Raw genomic sequence first — 16,917 nt, 5'->3', positions numbered from 1 at the left:
TCCCTACTTGGGTTTTTCTCTAGAATGGTAGATCTATATATATATATCTATCTAATATATAAAGCTCAAGTGTGTGTGTGTATGTGTGTATGTGCGCGTGTGTGTGTGTATGTGCGTGTGCGTGCGTGTGCGTGTGTGATTGGCATCCGCACCGTCGCAGCTACAGCCACAAAATTTGGTACAGTCACACGTCTGGACCCCGAGAGTGTGAAAAATGAGGATGAATGACCTCATGGAGATAAACATCCAACACTGCGGAGACACCATCACATGTTTCTCAACGCAAGCAATGACTAGCCAGGTCTTTCACTGGGAAGGAACAACCACGGGAAGGGCAGTCTCCAATGAAGGAAACCACCTATGCCAAAACATGGTATCCATCCACAGACAGCTGTTTCGGGGTATTGCCCCTCATCAGTGTGGAGTAGGAACATCTGATGGTGTCTCCGCAGTGTTGGATGTTGATCTCCATGGGGTCAATCATCCTCATTTTTCACAGTCTTCTACTAGGCATTGCTCCTACTGGCCAGTTTCCTACTCCACACTGATGAGGGGCAATACCACGAAACAGCTGTCTGTGGATGGATACCATGTTTTGGCATAGGTGGTTTCCTTCATTGGAGACTGCCCTTCCCGTGGTTGTTCCTTCCCGGGGAAAGTCCTGGCTAGTCATTGCTTGCGTTGAAAAACATGTGATGGTGTCTCCGCGGCTTTTGATTTACATGTTTTTGCATATTTCCCATAAGGGATGGGGGCATTGCTCTAGCATCACTGCGTTGAGAAACATTTGATGGTGTCTCCGCGGCTTTTGATTTACATGGACCCCGAGAGTGTCCTAGGCTATGTTGTGAGGCGAAACTTTAACCCCGCGCGTTCCAATTCACCAAACAATTTTGCCCCCATCTACATAATAGGGAAAAAGTGTGTGTATATCAAGCCCCGACCCTCATTATGATGTCAATGGTTGCCATGGCAACGCTGATTCATCATATTTTGCAATGGTGCCGGTTATGTCATAATGGTTGCCATGGTGATGATGATGTCATAATGGGTATATGGGCACGGGACTATGGGATGGAGGATATGTATGATGGGTATATGGGCACGGGACTATGGGATGGAGGATATGTATGATGGGTATATGGGCACTGGACTATGGGATGGAGGATGTGTGATGGGTATATGGGCACGGGACTATGGGATGGAGGATATGTATGATGGGTATATGGGCATGGGACTATGGGATGGAGGATATGTGTGATGGGTATATGGGCACTGGACTATGGGATGGAGGATATGTGTGATGGGTATATGGGCACAGGACTATGGGATGGAGGATATGTATGATGGGTATATGGGCACGGGACTATGGGATGGAGGATATGTATGATGGGTATATGGGCACAGGACTATGGGATGGAGGATATGTATGATGGGTATATGGGCATGGGACTATGGGATGGAGGATATGTGTGATGGGTATATGGGCACTGGACTATGGGATGGAGGATATGTGTGATGGGTATATGGGCACAGGACTATGGGATGGAGGATATGTATGATGGGTATATGGGCACGGGACTATGGGATGGAGGATATGTGTGATGGGTATATGGGCACAGGACTATGGGATGGAGGATATGTATGACAGGTATATGGGCACGGGACTATGGGATGGAGGATATGTGTGATGGGTATATGGGCATGGGACTATGGGATGGAGGATATGTGTGATGGGTATATGGGCATGGGACTATGGAATGGAGGATATGTATGATGGGTATATGGGCACGGGACTATGGGATGGAGGATATGTATGATGGGTATATGGGCACGGGACTATGGGATGGAGGATATGTATGATGGGTATATGGGCACTGGACTATGGGATGGAGGATGTGTGATGGGTATATGGGCACAGGACTATGGGATGGAGGATATGTATGATGGGTATATGGGCACTGGACTATGGGATGGAGGATATGTGTGATGGGTATATGGGCACAGGACTATGGGATGGAGGATATGTATGATGGGTATATGGGCACAGGACTATGGGATGGAGGATATGTATGACAGGTATATGGGCACGGGACTATGGGATGGAGGATATGTGTGATGGGTATATGGGCATGGGACTATGGGATGGAGGATATGTGTGATGGGTATATGGGCACAGGACTATGGGATGGAGGATATGTATGATGGGTATATGGGCACTGGACTATGGGATGGAGGATATGTATGACAGGTATATGGGCACGGGACTATGGGATGGAGGATGTGTGATGGGTATATGGGCACGGGACTATGGGATGGAGGATATGTATGATGGGTATATGGGCATGGGACTATGGGCTGGAGGATATGTATGATGGGTATATGGGCATGGGACTATGGGATGGAGGATATGTGTGATGGGTATATGGGCACGGGACTATGGGATGGAGGATGTATGATGGGTATATGGGCACTGGACTATGGGATGGAGGATATGTATGACAGGTATATGGGCACGGGACTATGGGATGGAGGATTTGTGATGGGTATATGGGCACGGGACTATGGGATGGAGGATATGTATGATGGGTATATGGGCATGGGACTATGGGATGGAGGATGTGTGATGGGTATATGGGGACGGGACTATGGGATGGAGGATGTGTGTGATGGGTATATGGGCACGGGACTATGGGATGGAGGATGTGTGATGGGTATATGGGCACGGGACTATGGGATGGAGGATATGTATGATGGGTATATGAGCATGGGACTATGGGATGTCGAATATGTATGATGGGTATATGGGCATGGGACTATGGGATGGAGGATGTGTGATGGGTATATGGGCACGGGACTATGGGATGGAGGATATGTATGATGGGTATATGGGCACGGGACTATGGGATGGAGGATATGTATGATGGGTATATGGGCACGGGACTATGGGATGGAGGATATGTATGATGGGTATATGAGCACGGGACTATGGGATGTCGAATATGTATGATGGGTATATGGGCATGGGACTATGGAATGGAGGATATGTATGATGGGTATATGGGCACGGGACTATGGAATGGAGGATGTGTGATGGGTATATGGGCACTGGACTATGGGATGGAGGATGTGTGATGGGTATATGGGCATGGGACTATGGAATGGAGGATGTGTGATGGGTATATGGGCACGGGACTATGGGATGGAGGATATGTGTGATGGGTATATGGGCACGTGACTATGGGATGGAGGATGTGTGATGGGTATATGGGCACGGGACTATGGGATGGAGGATATGTATGACAGGTATATGGGCACGGGACTATGAGATGGAGGATGTGTGATGGGTATATGGGCACGGGACTATGGGATGGAGGATATGTATGATGGTATATGGGCACGGGACTATGGGATGGAGGATATGTATGATGGGTATATGGGCATGAGCCTATGGGATCGTGGATGTATGATGGGTATATGGGCACTGGACTATGGGAAGGAGGATGTGTGATGGGTATATGGGCACGGGACTATGGGATGGAGGATGTGTGATGGGTATATGGGCACGGGACTATGGGATGTAGGATGTGTATGATGGGTATACGGGCACGGGACTATGGGATGGAGGATATGTATGATGGGTATATGGGCACGGGACTATGGGATGGAGGATATGTATGATGGGTATATGGGCACGGGACTATGGGATGGAGGATGTGTGATGGGTATATGGGGACGGGACTATGGGATGGAGGATGTGTGTGATGGGTATATGGGCACGGGACTATGGGATGGAGGATGTGTGATGGGTATATGGGCACGGGACTATGGGATGGAGGATATGTATGATGGGTATATGAGCATGGGACTATGGGATGTCGAATATGTATGATGGGTATATGGGCATGGGACTATGGGATGGAGGATATGTATGATGGGTATATGGGCACGGGACTATGGAATGGAGGATGTGTGATGGGTATATGGGCACTGGACTATGGGATGGAGGATGTGTGATGGGTATATGGGCATGGGACTATGGAATGGAGGATGTGTGATGGGTATATGGGCACGGGACTATGGAATGGAGGATGTGTGATGGGTATATGGGCACTGGACTATGGGATGGAGGATATGTATGACAGGTATATGGGCACGGGACTATGAGATGGAGGATGTGTGATGGGTATATGGGCACGGGACTATGGGATGGAGGATATGTATGATGGTATATGGGCACGGGACTATGGGATGGAGGATATGTATGATGGGTATATGGGCATGAGCCTATGGGATCGTGGATGTATGATGGGTATATGGGCACTGGACTATGGGAAGGAGGATGTGTGATGGGTATATGGGCACGGGACTATGGGATGGAGGATGTGTGATGGGTATATGGGCACGGGACTATGGGATGTAGGATGTGTATGATGGGTATACGGGCACGGGACTATGGGATGGAGGATATGTATGATGGGTATATGGGCACGGGACTATGGGATGGAGGATATGTATGATGGGTATATGGGCACGGGACTATGGGATGGAGGATATGTATGATGGGTATATGGGCACGGGACTATGGGATGGAGGATATGTATGATGGGTATACGGGCACGGGACTATGGGATGGAGGATATGTATGATGGGTATATGGGCACGGGACTATGGGATGTAGGATGTGTATGATGGGTATATGGGCACGGGACTATGGGATGGAGGATATGTATGATGGGTATATGGGCACGGGACTATGGGATGGAGGATATGTATGATGGGTATATGAGCATGGGACTATGGGATGTCGAATATGTATGATGGGTATATGGGCATGGGACTATGGGATGGAGGATGTATGATGGGTATATGGGCACGGGACTATGGGATGGAGGATGTGTGTGATGGGTATATGGGCACGGGACTATGGGATGGAGGATGTGTGATGGGTATATGGGCACGGGACTATGGGATGGAGGATATGTATGATGGGTATATGAGCATGGGACTATGGGATGTCGAATATGTATGATGGGTATATGGGCATGGGACTATGGGATGGAGGATGTGTGATGGGTATATGGGCACGGGACTATGGGATGGAGGATATGTATGATGGGTATATGGGCACGGGACTATGGGATGGAGGATATGTATGATGGGTATATGGGCACGGGACTATGGGATGGAGGATATGTATGATGGGTATATGAGCATGGGACTATGGGATGTCGAATATGTATGATGTGTATATGGGCATGGGACTATGGAATGGAGGATATGTATGATGGGTATATGGGCACGGGACTATGGAATGGAGGATGTGTGATGGGTATATGGGCACTGGACTATGGGATGGAGGATGTGTGATGGGTATATGGGCACGGGACTATGGGATGGAGGATATGTATGATGGGTATATGGGCACGGGACTATGGGATGGAGGATATGTATGATGGGTATATGGGCACGGGACTATGGGATGGAGGATATGTATGATGGGTATATGAGCATGGGACTATGGGATGTCGAATATGTATGATGGGTATATGGGCATGGGACTATGGAATGGAGGATATGTATGATGGGTATATGGGCACGGGACTATGGAATGGAGGATGTGTGATGGGTATATGGGCACTGGACTATGGGATGGAGGATGTGTGATGGGTATATGGGCATGGGACTATGGAATGGAGGATATGTATGATGGGTATATGGGCACGGGACTATGTAATGGAGGATGTGTGATGGGTATATGGGCACTGGACTATGGGATGGAGGATATGTATGACAGGTATATGGGCACGGGACTATGAGATGGAGGATGTGTGATGGGTATATGGGCACGGGACTATGGGATGGAGGATATGTATGATGGTATATGGGCACGGGACTATGGGATGGAGGATATGTATGATGGGTATATGGGCATGAGCCTATGGGATCGTGGATGTATGATGGGTATATGGGCACTGGACTATGGGAAGGAGGATGTGTGATGGGTATATGGGCACGGGACTATGGGATGGAGGATGTGTGATGGGTATATGGGCACGGGACTATGGGATGTAGGATGTGTATGATGGGTATACGGGCACGGGACTATGGGATGGAGGATATGTATGATGGGTATATGGGCACGGGACTATGGGATGGAGGATATGTATGATGGGTATATGGGCACGGGACTATGGGATGGAGGATGTGTGATGGGTATATGGGCACTGGACTATGGGATGGAGGATGTGTGATGGGTATATGGGCACGGGACTATGGGATGGAGGATGTGTGATGGGTATATGGGCACGGGACTATGGGAAGGAGGATGTGTGATGGGTATATGGGCACTGGACTATGGGATGGAGGATGTGTGATGGGTATATGGGCACGGGACTATGGGATGTAGGATGTGTATGATGGGTATACGGGCACGGGACTATGGGATGGAGGATATGTATGATGGGTATATGGGCACGGGACTATGGGATGGAGGATATGTATGATGGGTATATGGGCACGGGACTATGGGATGGAGGATGTGTGATGGGTATATGGGCATGAGCCTATGGGATCGTGGATGTATGATGGGTATATGGGCACTGGACTATGGGATGGAGGATGTGTGATGGGTATATGGGCACGGGACTATGTGATGGAGGATGTGTGATGGGTATACGGGCACGGGACTATGGGATGGAGGATATGCATGATGGGTATATGGGCACGGGACTATGGGATGGAGGATAATTATAATTTGCTATAACTAACCACAGTTCGTTATTATGCCCGGCCAGCGCCGGGCTCTTCAGCTAGTCCAATATATAAAGCTGAGTGTGTGTGTGTGTATATGTATGTACACTGTGTGTGTGTGTATATGTATGTACAGTGTGTGTGTGTGTGTGTGTGTGTGTGTGTGTGTGTGTGTGTCCGGGATTGGCATCCGCAGCGTCGCAGCTACAGCCACAAAATCTGGCACAGTCACATGTCTGGACCCCGAGAGCGTGCTAGGCTATGTTGTGAGGCGAAATTTTAACCCTGCGCGTTCCAATTCACCAAACAATTTTGCCCCTATCTACATAAATGGGGAAAAAGTGAAAGGAAAAGTGTTGGAGGCAAATTGACAGCTGCTAGATGTGAACAAGGGGGACTTAAAGAATGAGAGCGATGGCGCCAAAGACTATATACCGTACAGTTGCTAAGGTGGGGCCCTGACATGGGAGACTCACCACACACGGGGATATGAACACACACACAAAATGCGCCACACACTACCACGTGCTTCACCACATATACCACCCTCAGCACACATTTCACCACACATACACCAACCTCGCCACATAAGTCGCCACGCTGTCCCAGAGCTGTTTAACCCCTTCACCCCCAAGGGTGGTTTGCACGTTCATGACCGGGCCAATTTTTACAATTCTAACCACTGTCCCTTTATGAGGTCATAACTCTGGAACGCTTCCATGGATCCCGGTGATTCTGACATTGTTTTCTCGTGACATATTGTACTTCATGTTAGTTGTAAAATTTCATTCAAATAACTTGCGTTTAGTTGTGAAAAAAACGTAAATTTGGCGAAATTTTTGAAAATTTCGCAATTTTCCAACTTTGAATTTTTATGCCCTTAAATCACAGAGATATGGCACACAAAATACTTAAGTAACATTTCCAACCTGTTTACGTTAAATCAGCACAATTTTGGAACCAAAATTTTTTTTGTTAGGAAGTTATAAGGGTTAAAAGCTGACCAGCGATTTCTCATTTTTACAACACCATTTTATTTTTAGGACCACATCACATTTGAAGCCACTTTGCAGGGTCTATATGATAGAAAATACCCAAAAGTGATACCATTCTAAAAACTGCAATCCCTTAAGGTGCTCAAAACCACATTCAAGAAGTTTATTAACCCTTCAGGTGCTTCACAGGAATTTTTTGATTATTAAAAAAAAAAAAAAAAAAAATAATGAACATTTAACTTTTTTTCACAAAAAAATAATTCAGGTTCAATTTTATTTTACCAAGGGTAACAGGAGAAATTGGACTGCAAACGTTATTGTGCAATTTGTCCTGAGTACGCTGATACCTGATATGTGGGGGGGAACCACTGTTTCGGCGCATGGCAGAGCTAAGCCAGGAAGGAGCGCCGTTTGACTTTTTCAATGCAAAATTGGCTGGAATTCAGATCTGACGCCATGTCACGTTTGGAGAGCCCCTGATGTACCTAAACAGAGGAAACCCCCACAAGAGACCCCATTTTGGAAACTAGATCCCCCAAGGAACTAATCTAGATATGTGGTGAGAACTTTGAACCCACAAGTGCTTCACAGAAGTTTTTAACGTACAGCGGTACAATTAAAAGATAATTTTTTCCACAAAAATTATCTTTTCACCCCCAATTTTTATTTTCCCAAGGGTAACAGGACCCTAAGAGTTATTGTGCAATTTGTCCTGAGTACGCTGATACCCCATATGTGGGTGTAAACGACTATTTGGGCGCATGGCAGAGCTCGAAAGGGAAGCAGCGCCATTTGACTTTTTTGGCTGGAATTGAGATCGGACACCATGTCACGTTTGCAGAGCCCCTGATGTACCAAAACAGTGGAAACCCCCCACAAATGACCCCATTTTGGAAACCCCCTAAGGAACTTATCTAGATGTGTGGTGAGCACTTTGAACCCCCCAGTGCTTCACAGAAGTTTATAATGCCCGGGCGTGAAAATAAAAAAAAATCGTATTTTTTCCACAAACATGATCATTTAGTCCCCAGTTTTTTATTTTCCCAAGGGTACCAGGAGAAATTGGACCCCAAAAGTTGTTGTCCAATTTGTCCTGAGTACACCGATACCCCATATGTGGGAGAAAACTACTGTATGGGCACACGTCGGGGCTCGGAAGGGAAGTAGCGACGTTTTGGAATGCAGACTTTGATGGAATGGTCTGCGGGTGTCATGTGCATTTGGAGAGCCCCTGATGTACCTAAACTATTGAAACTCCCCACAAGTGACCCCATTTTGGACACTAGACCCCCCACGGAACTTATCTAGATGTGCGGTGAGCACTTTGAACCCCCAAGTGCTTCACAGAAGTTTATAATGCCCGGGAGTGAAAATAAAAATCATTTTTTTCCACAAAAATGATATTTTTGCCCCCAATTTTTTATTTTCCTAAGGGTAACAGGAGAAATTGGACCCCAAAAGTTGTTTTGCAATTTGTCCTGAGTAGGCGGATACCCTATATGTGGGGTAAAACACTGTTTGAGTGCATGGCAGAGCTTGGAAGGGAAGGAGCACCATTTGACTTTTTCAACGCAGAATTGGCTGGAATTGAGATCAGACGCCATGTTGCATTTGGAGACCCCTGATGTGCCCAAACAGTGGAAACCCCCAATTCTAAACTCCAACCCTAACCCCAACACACCCCTAACCCTAATCCTAGCCCTAACTCTAGCGGGAAAATGGAAATAAATTTTTTTAGTTTTATTATTTTTCCCTAACTAAGGGGGTGATAACGGGGGGTTTGATTTACTATTTATGGCGGTTTTTATATTTGGCAGCTGTCACACGCTAAAAGACGCTTTTTATTGTAAAAATAGTTTTTGCATCACCACATATTGAGACCTATAATTTTTCCATATTTTGACCCACCGAGTCATGTGAGGTCTTATTTTTTGCGGGACGAGTTGACATTTTTATTGGTATAATTTTCGGGCACGTGACATCTTTTGATCGCTTTTAATTCCGATTTTTGGGACGCAGAATGAACAAAAACCAGCGTTTCATGAATTTCTTTTGGGGGGTGCGTTTACACCGTTTCGCCTGCGGTAAAATCGATAAAGCGGTTTTATTCTTCGGGTCAGTACGGTTACAGCGATACCTCATTTATATCATTTTTTTGTGTTTTGGTGCTGTTATGCAATGAAAACAATTTTATCTAAAAAATTATTTTTGCATCGCTTTATTCTGCGAGCTATAACTTTTTTAGTTTTTTGCTGATGACGCTGTGTGGCGGCTCGTTTTTTGCGGGACAAGATGACGTTTTCAGCGGTACCATGGATATTTATATGCGTCTTTTTGATCGCGCGTTATTGCACTTTGTTCGGCTGTATGAAAATAAATCATTTTTTGGTTCGTTTTTTAATTTTATTTTTTAAGGGGTTCACTAAAGTGGTTAACTAATGGGACAGTTTTATAGGGCGGGTCGTTACGGACGCGGCGATACCAAATGTGTACTTTTATTGTTTTGTTTTTTTATTTCCAAGAAATGAATTTATTAGGGAATATTTTTTTTTTTTAAATTTATTTAGCGATATTTTAAAAATTATTTTTACACTTTTTTTTTTTTAAACTTTATTACATTGTCCCAAGGGGGACATCACTGTCCTTTGACAGATCGCTGATCTGTCACAGGCAGTTCTGCAGACTTCCTCATGCCTGCGCTTTGCAGGCAGTGAGGAAGTCAGCTCCCCGCAGGCCCCCGAAGGTCCCCGTCGCCATCTTGGATCCGGGGACCTGTAGGGAAAGCGCCCCCCGCAGCAGCGCTGCACATTGCGCTGCTGCGGGGGGGATCAGTGAAGCACGGAGGGAGCCCCCTCCCTGCCGATGCTTCCCTTTAACCCCCAGTACATCTCGATCGTGTTTGATTACTGTGTGCAAGGGGTTAACGTGTCGGGGGCGGTCCGTGACCACCCCTGACACATAGTGCCGGGTGTCAGCTGTGATAATCAGCTGACACCAGGCCGCGATCAGCGGCGCTCACTCTGAGCGCCGCTGATCGCTGTGACGTACTATCCAGTCCCTGGGATTTAAGTCCCAGGGCACATGGACGGGATAGTACGTTACATGGCAGAAAGGGGTTAAAAGATGAAAAATGAGCTGTGATTGGTTGCTATCAGCAACAGTTTTCTTTGTAGACAGTTGTGGTAACTGAGGCCTATTATTCTTATCATTTCTATGGCGTTATCGTCCTTCTGTAACACAGACGGTGCCACTGCTTTCTACAATGCCACTCTCGTTCATGGCAGAATGTGACGTATCAACAGACAACCCTGGCACAATAACACCACTAAAAAACTCCGGCAAGTGTCCAGGATTGCAGCGCGGCACTGGAAGAAAACAAACTCGCAAGATGTCTTCACCACATTCAAACAGGCAACACTCGATTTCAAATCTGCCCTCACCTCTGCTAAACAGGCCTACTTCACAACCCTCGTATCTTCCCTATCTTACAACCCCAAACAGTTATTCAAAACTTTTAACTCCCTCCTCCGCCCACCACTGCCTCCTCCAACCTCCCTCATCTGTGCCGAGGACTTTGCCACACACTTCAAAAACAAGATTGACCAAACAAGGCAAGTCTTCATCACTCAACCACCACAACCCCTTTTGTATACCAGACCAATGCCCAAACCCCATCACCTCACTCTCCAACATCACTGAAGGGGAGCTTAATCGTCTCTTCTCCAAATCGCACCTCACAACCTGTGCACTCGACCCCATCTCAACCCACCTCCTCCCCAACCTCACCACTACACTTATCCCATCTCTAACCCACCTCTTCAACCTAACGTCCGGTACCTTCCCTTCTGCTTTCAAGCATGCCACAATCACGCCTATCCTTAAAAAGCCAACCCTCGAACCAACCGCTATGTCCAGCTATCGCCCAATATCATTGCTTCCATTCGCTTCCAAACTCCTGGAGCTGCACGTCCACGCTGAACTTTCCTCCCACCTATCATCTAACTTGCTCTTTGACAATCTGGTTTCCGCCCCCATCACTCCACTGAGACAGCCCTGACCAAAATTACCAACGACCTTACAGCCAAAGCTAACGGACAATACTCTATACTCCTGCTTCTAGACCTGTCCTCTGCATTCGACATAGTTGACCACTGACTCTTACAGATCCTCTCCTGCTTCAGCAACAAAGACCTCGCCCTATCCTGGATCTCCTCATACCTTTCCAACCTCACATTCAGCGTCTCCCACTCCCACACCACCCTCATCCCACCCTCTCTCTGTTGGAGTCCCCCAAGGTTCTGTTTTAAGGCCCCTACTCTTTTCAATCTATACACTTGGTCTGGGGCAACTCAAAGTCCCACGGATTTCAGTACCACCTTTATGCTGATGACACTCAGATCTACCTCTCTGGCCCAGACCTCACCTCTCTGCTGTCCAGAATCCCAGAGTGTCTATCAGCCATATCCTCCTTCTCCTCTCGCTTCCTCAAACTCAATGTAGACAAATCTGAACGCGTCATCTTTACTCCATCTCACAGATCTTCCTTACCCGACCTAGCTATAACAATTAATGACATCACACTTTCCCCAGTACCGGAGGTCTGCTGCCTCGGAGTAACCTTTGACTCTGCCCTGTCCTTCAAACCGCACATCCAAGCTCTTTCTACCTCCTGTCGCGTCCAGCTCAAAAATATTTCCAGAATCCGTCCTTTCCTCAACCCTCAATCTACTAAAATGCTTGTGCATGCCCTCATCATCTCCCGCCTCGACTACTGCAACATCCTTTTCTGTGGTCTCCCTGCTAACACCCTCGCACCTCTCCAGTCCATCCTTAACTCTGCCGCCCGACTAATTCATCTCTCTCCTTGCTACTCTTCCTCTTCTCCCCTCTGCAAATCTCTTCACTGGCTCCCATTCCCTCAGCGTATCCAGTTCAAATTACTAATTCTGTCCTACAAGGCCATCTATAACCTGTCCCCCCCCATATGTCTCTGAACTAATCTCCCGATACCTTCCCTCACGTAATCTCCGGTCCTCCCAAGACCTCCTTCTCTCCTCCACACTTATTTGCTCCTCACCCAACCGCCTCCAAGACTTCTCCCAAATAGCCCCCATCCTTTAGAATTCTTTGCCCCAACAAGTCCGACCATCAACCACACTTGGATCCTTCAGACGGAACCTGGAAACCCATCTCTTCAGGAAAGCCTACAGCCTGCAATGACCCCGCTACCTCCTTCTCTCTCACCACTACCGGAGATATCTCAACCAACACCTAAACTGCTGCAACCCACCAACCTACTGTCTCCTTCCCCACCATCCTGTAGCATGTAAGCCCGAAAGGGCAGGGTCCTCTCTCCCCTCTGTATCAGTCTGTCATTGTTAGTTTGTTTACTGTAAGTGATATCTGTAATTTGTATGTAACCCCTTCTCATGTACAGCACCATGGAACCAATGCTGCTAAATAAATAATAAAGCTGGAAATAACAATTACCGTGCCAACACAGACCACCCTCTGACACAGACTGCAGGGGGAGCCCAGTATCACACAGGATAGGATTAGATACACGGCTCAGCAGTCAGTATCACACAGGATAGGATTAGATACAAGGCTCAGCAGACAGTATCACACAGGAGAGGATTAGATACACGGCTCAGCAGTCAGTATCACACAGGAGAGGAATAGATACACAGCTCAGCAGTCAGTATCACACAGGATAGGATTAGATACACGGCTCAGCAGTCAGTATCACAGGATAGGATTAGATACACGGCTCAGCAGACAGTATCACACAGGATAGGATTAGATACATGACTCAGCAGACAGTATCACACAGGAGAGGATTAGATACACGGCTCAGCAGTCAGTATCACACAGGATAGGATTAGATACATGACTCAGCAGACAGTATCACACAGGAGAGGATTAGATACACAGCTCAGCAGTCAGTACCACACAGGATAGGATTAGATACATGACTCAGCAGACAGTATCACACAGGAGAGGATTAGATACACGGCTCAGCAGTCAGTATCACACAGGATAGGATTAGATACACGACTCAGCAGACAATATCACACAGGATAGGATTAGATACACGACTCAGCAGACAGTATCACACAGGAGAGGATTAGATACACGGCTCAGCAGTCAGTATCACACAGGATAGGATTAGATACACGGCTCAGCAGTCAGTATCACACAGGATAGGATTAGATACACAGCTCAGCAGTCAGTATCACACAGGATAGGATTAGATACATGACTCAGCAGACAGTATCACACAGGAGAGGATTAGATACACAGCTCAGCAGTCAGTACCACACAGGATAGGATTAGATACATGACTCAGCAGACAGTATCACACAGGAGAGGATTAGATACACGGCTCAGCAGTCAGTATCACACAGGATAGGATTAGATACATGACTCAGCAGACAATATCACACAGGATAGGATTAGATACACGGCTCAGCAGTCAGTATCACACAGGATAGGATTAGATACATGACTCAGCAGACAGTATCACACAGGAGAGGATTAGATACACAGCTCAGCAGTCAGTATCACACAGGATAGGATTAGATACATGACTCAGCAGACAATATCACACAGGATAGGATTAGATACACGACTCAGCAGACAGTATCACACAGGAGAGGATTAGATACACGGCTCAGCAGTCAGTATCACACAGGATAGGATTAGATACACGGCTCAGCAGTCAGTATCACACAGGATAGGATTAGATACACAGCTCAGCAGTCAGTATCACACAGGATAGGATTAGATACACAGCTCAGCAGTCAGTATCACACAGGATAGGATTAGATACACAGCTCAGCAGTCAGTATCACACAGGAGAGGATACTTTGGTAATCGTTTAGTTAATTTGTGTTGCAAATATGTAGTGTTGACTATATGATGTGAAATGTTTTTATGTGCAATATAATCATTATAATTTGTTATAACTAACCACAGTTGGTTACTATGCCCGGGCAACGCCGGGCTCTTCAGCTAGTGGATGGATTGATAGATAGATAGTTAGAAGAAAAACTACTTGATATTCAACCAAAATTAAAGAAAAAAAAATTATATATATATACAGAGCGCACAAGTCAGTTTTCACCAATATGCAAATTGGCAGCTGCAATGCATTATGGGTGAGACATTTTATGTAAAGAACAGGGCTTTTATTCTGTTTTTAATGCGTAAGAAAATGATAAAACCTGGATACTGAACCGCACTCCAGCCTGTGACAATCCAGTAGTGCTGTACAAGAAATACTAACAAATCTCCACAAGGTAAAAGGTAAGTGAGATTTTCCCAGCAACTTCGAGATCATCCTAGTAGTAACCATCCTGGTCTTGGGGTGAGCGACTGACCAATGAACGTATAGTGAGGGCAGTACTGCTGACACCACTGACAACACATCAGCGCCACCAGTGTGCAAACACTGGCACGGTGCAATTTTTGGAACCTTCCTTCCATGATTGTAAACAAGGCAGAGAGTAAAATAACTGTGTCCACTAGATGGCAGTAGAGTATCAGCTGGAGCGTGTAGTTAATCCGCACAGCACTGCATGGTTCTAGTGCCGGCTGCTCCGAGGACATGAGGATCAATCTCAAATGTTAGCGAACCCAGCAGGACAGCACTGACCTGCAGGTTTTTTTTGTAGAACCAATGCCATGGGCTCATCTTTAAAAATGTTTGAATATTTCAGGATTTCACCGCAACAATTATACAGAATTAAAAAAAATGAATGTGGCAAGAAATAGAAAAAAAAAAAAAGTGTGGTAGGAAATTGTCTCCCAATATCGCAGGTCCTCGTCCCGCTCCCCCATCACACACGCCATCGTACACCATCCCCGCACAAGACCTGCGCTGCTGACTACCCTGAACTCCTGGGACGCTCGGTCCGCTCCCGTCTACTCCGCCATCTTTCAGATAACGCTCTTCATCACTCTATAGCAGGGTGGGGAACTTCAGGCTCGCGGGGTCCTCGATGACCTTGTATTCGGCCCCCGGGCACATTACTGGATACAGCAGTGGTTGGGCTGGCAACTGTACTCTGACGGCAGCCAGTCCATTCATTTCCTCTTGCTCAGAGGGCCATGCAGTGTTCACTACAGAAATACAACGCGTGTGCAATGGAATATTACGGCCTGACATCACTGTCGGCGCCACAACGTACTTTGTGGGAGAAGTTAGCACGCAATTTGTACGGCCCCCAATGTTGTATACACATCCAAATAGCCTTTGGCAGGAAAAAAAAAAAAAAAAAAAAAAAAAAGATTTCCCACCCCTGCTCTACAGAATCTGTCCTCACTAAAGTCTCTAAGGATCTACTAACAGCAAAATCCAAAAGGTCCCTGCTGATCTCTGCAGCATCTGACGCCCCAAATCACAAGCTGCACCTCTCTATGCTCCGATCTATTGACCTTAAGGACACTGTTCTCTCCTGGTTTCTCCTCCTAACTCTCCTTCACTATCTGCAGACTCTTCCTCTAATCGGCTTACTGTCGGGGACCAAGAACTGGACCATGAGGAGCCCGGACAATAAGAGGTGGCGACCTAGGACTGGACCCAGAGGAGCCCCGACAATAAGAGGTGGGGACCTAGGACTGGACCCAGAGGAGCCCCGACAATAAGAGGTGGGGACCTAGGACTGGACCCAGAGGAGCCCCGACAATAAGAGGTGGCGACCTAGGACTGGACCCAGAGGAGCCCCGACAATAAGAGGTGGGGACCTAGGACTGGACCCAGAGGAGCCCCGACAATAAGAGGTGGGGACCTAGGACTGGACCCAGAGGAGCCCCGACAATAAGAGGTGGGGACCTAGGACTGGACCCAGAGGAGCCCCGACAATAAGAGGTGGCGACCTAGGACTGGACCCAGAGGAGCCCCGACAATAAGAGGTGGGGACCTAGGACTGGACCCAGAGGAGCCCCGACAATAAGAGGTGGGGACCTAGGACTGGACCCAGAGGAGCCCCGACAATAAGAGGTGGGGACCTAGGACTGGACCCAGAGGAGCCCCGACAATAAGAGGTGGGGACCTAGGACTGGACCCAGAGGAGCCCCGACAATAAGAGGTGGGGACCTAGGACTGGACCCAGAAGAGCCCCGAGAATAAGAGGTGGGACCCTAGGACTGGACCCTGAGGAGCCCA

At 47.1% G+C, this 16,917-nt stretch overlaps 1 protein-coding gene and 1 non-coding gene across 2 annotated transcripts in view; one reads left to right on the top strand and one right to left on the bottom strand.

The window, feature by feature from the left end:
• CLASP1 (cytoplasmic linker associated protein 1) overlaps positions 1–16,917 on the bottom strand; it is a 199,176-nt gene that overhangs the window by 126,081 nt on the left and 56,178 nt on the right. The gene's annotated exons all lie outside the window — the stretch shown is intronic.
• LOC141049450 (U4atac minor spliceosomal RNA) lies at positions 15,101–15,226 on the top strand. The gene has a single exon (XR_012220355.1). It is a non-coding gene; the product is annotated as a U4atac minor spliceosomal RNA (small nuclear RNA).

The sequence above is a fragment of the Dendrobates tinctorius genome, unplaced genomic scaffold (assembly GCF_039654945.1).
Source record: "Dendrobates tinctorius isolate UK_male_01 unplaced genomic scaffold, ASM3965494v1 ptg000143l, whole genome shotgun sequence".
Lineage (NCBI taxonomy): Eukaryota > Metazoa > Chordata > Amphibia > Anura > Dendrobatidae > Dendrobates > Dendrobates tinctorius.
The sequence above is the reverse complement of the archived record's forward strand: the minus strand, read 5'-3'. Positions and strand labels throughout refer to the sequence as shown.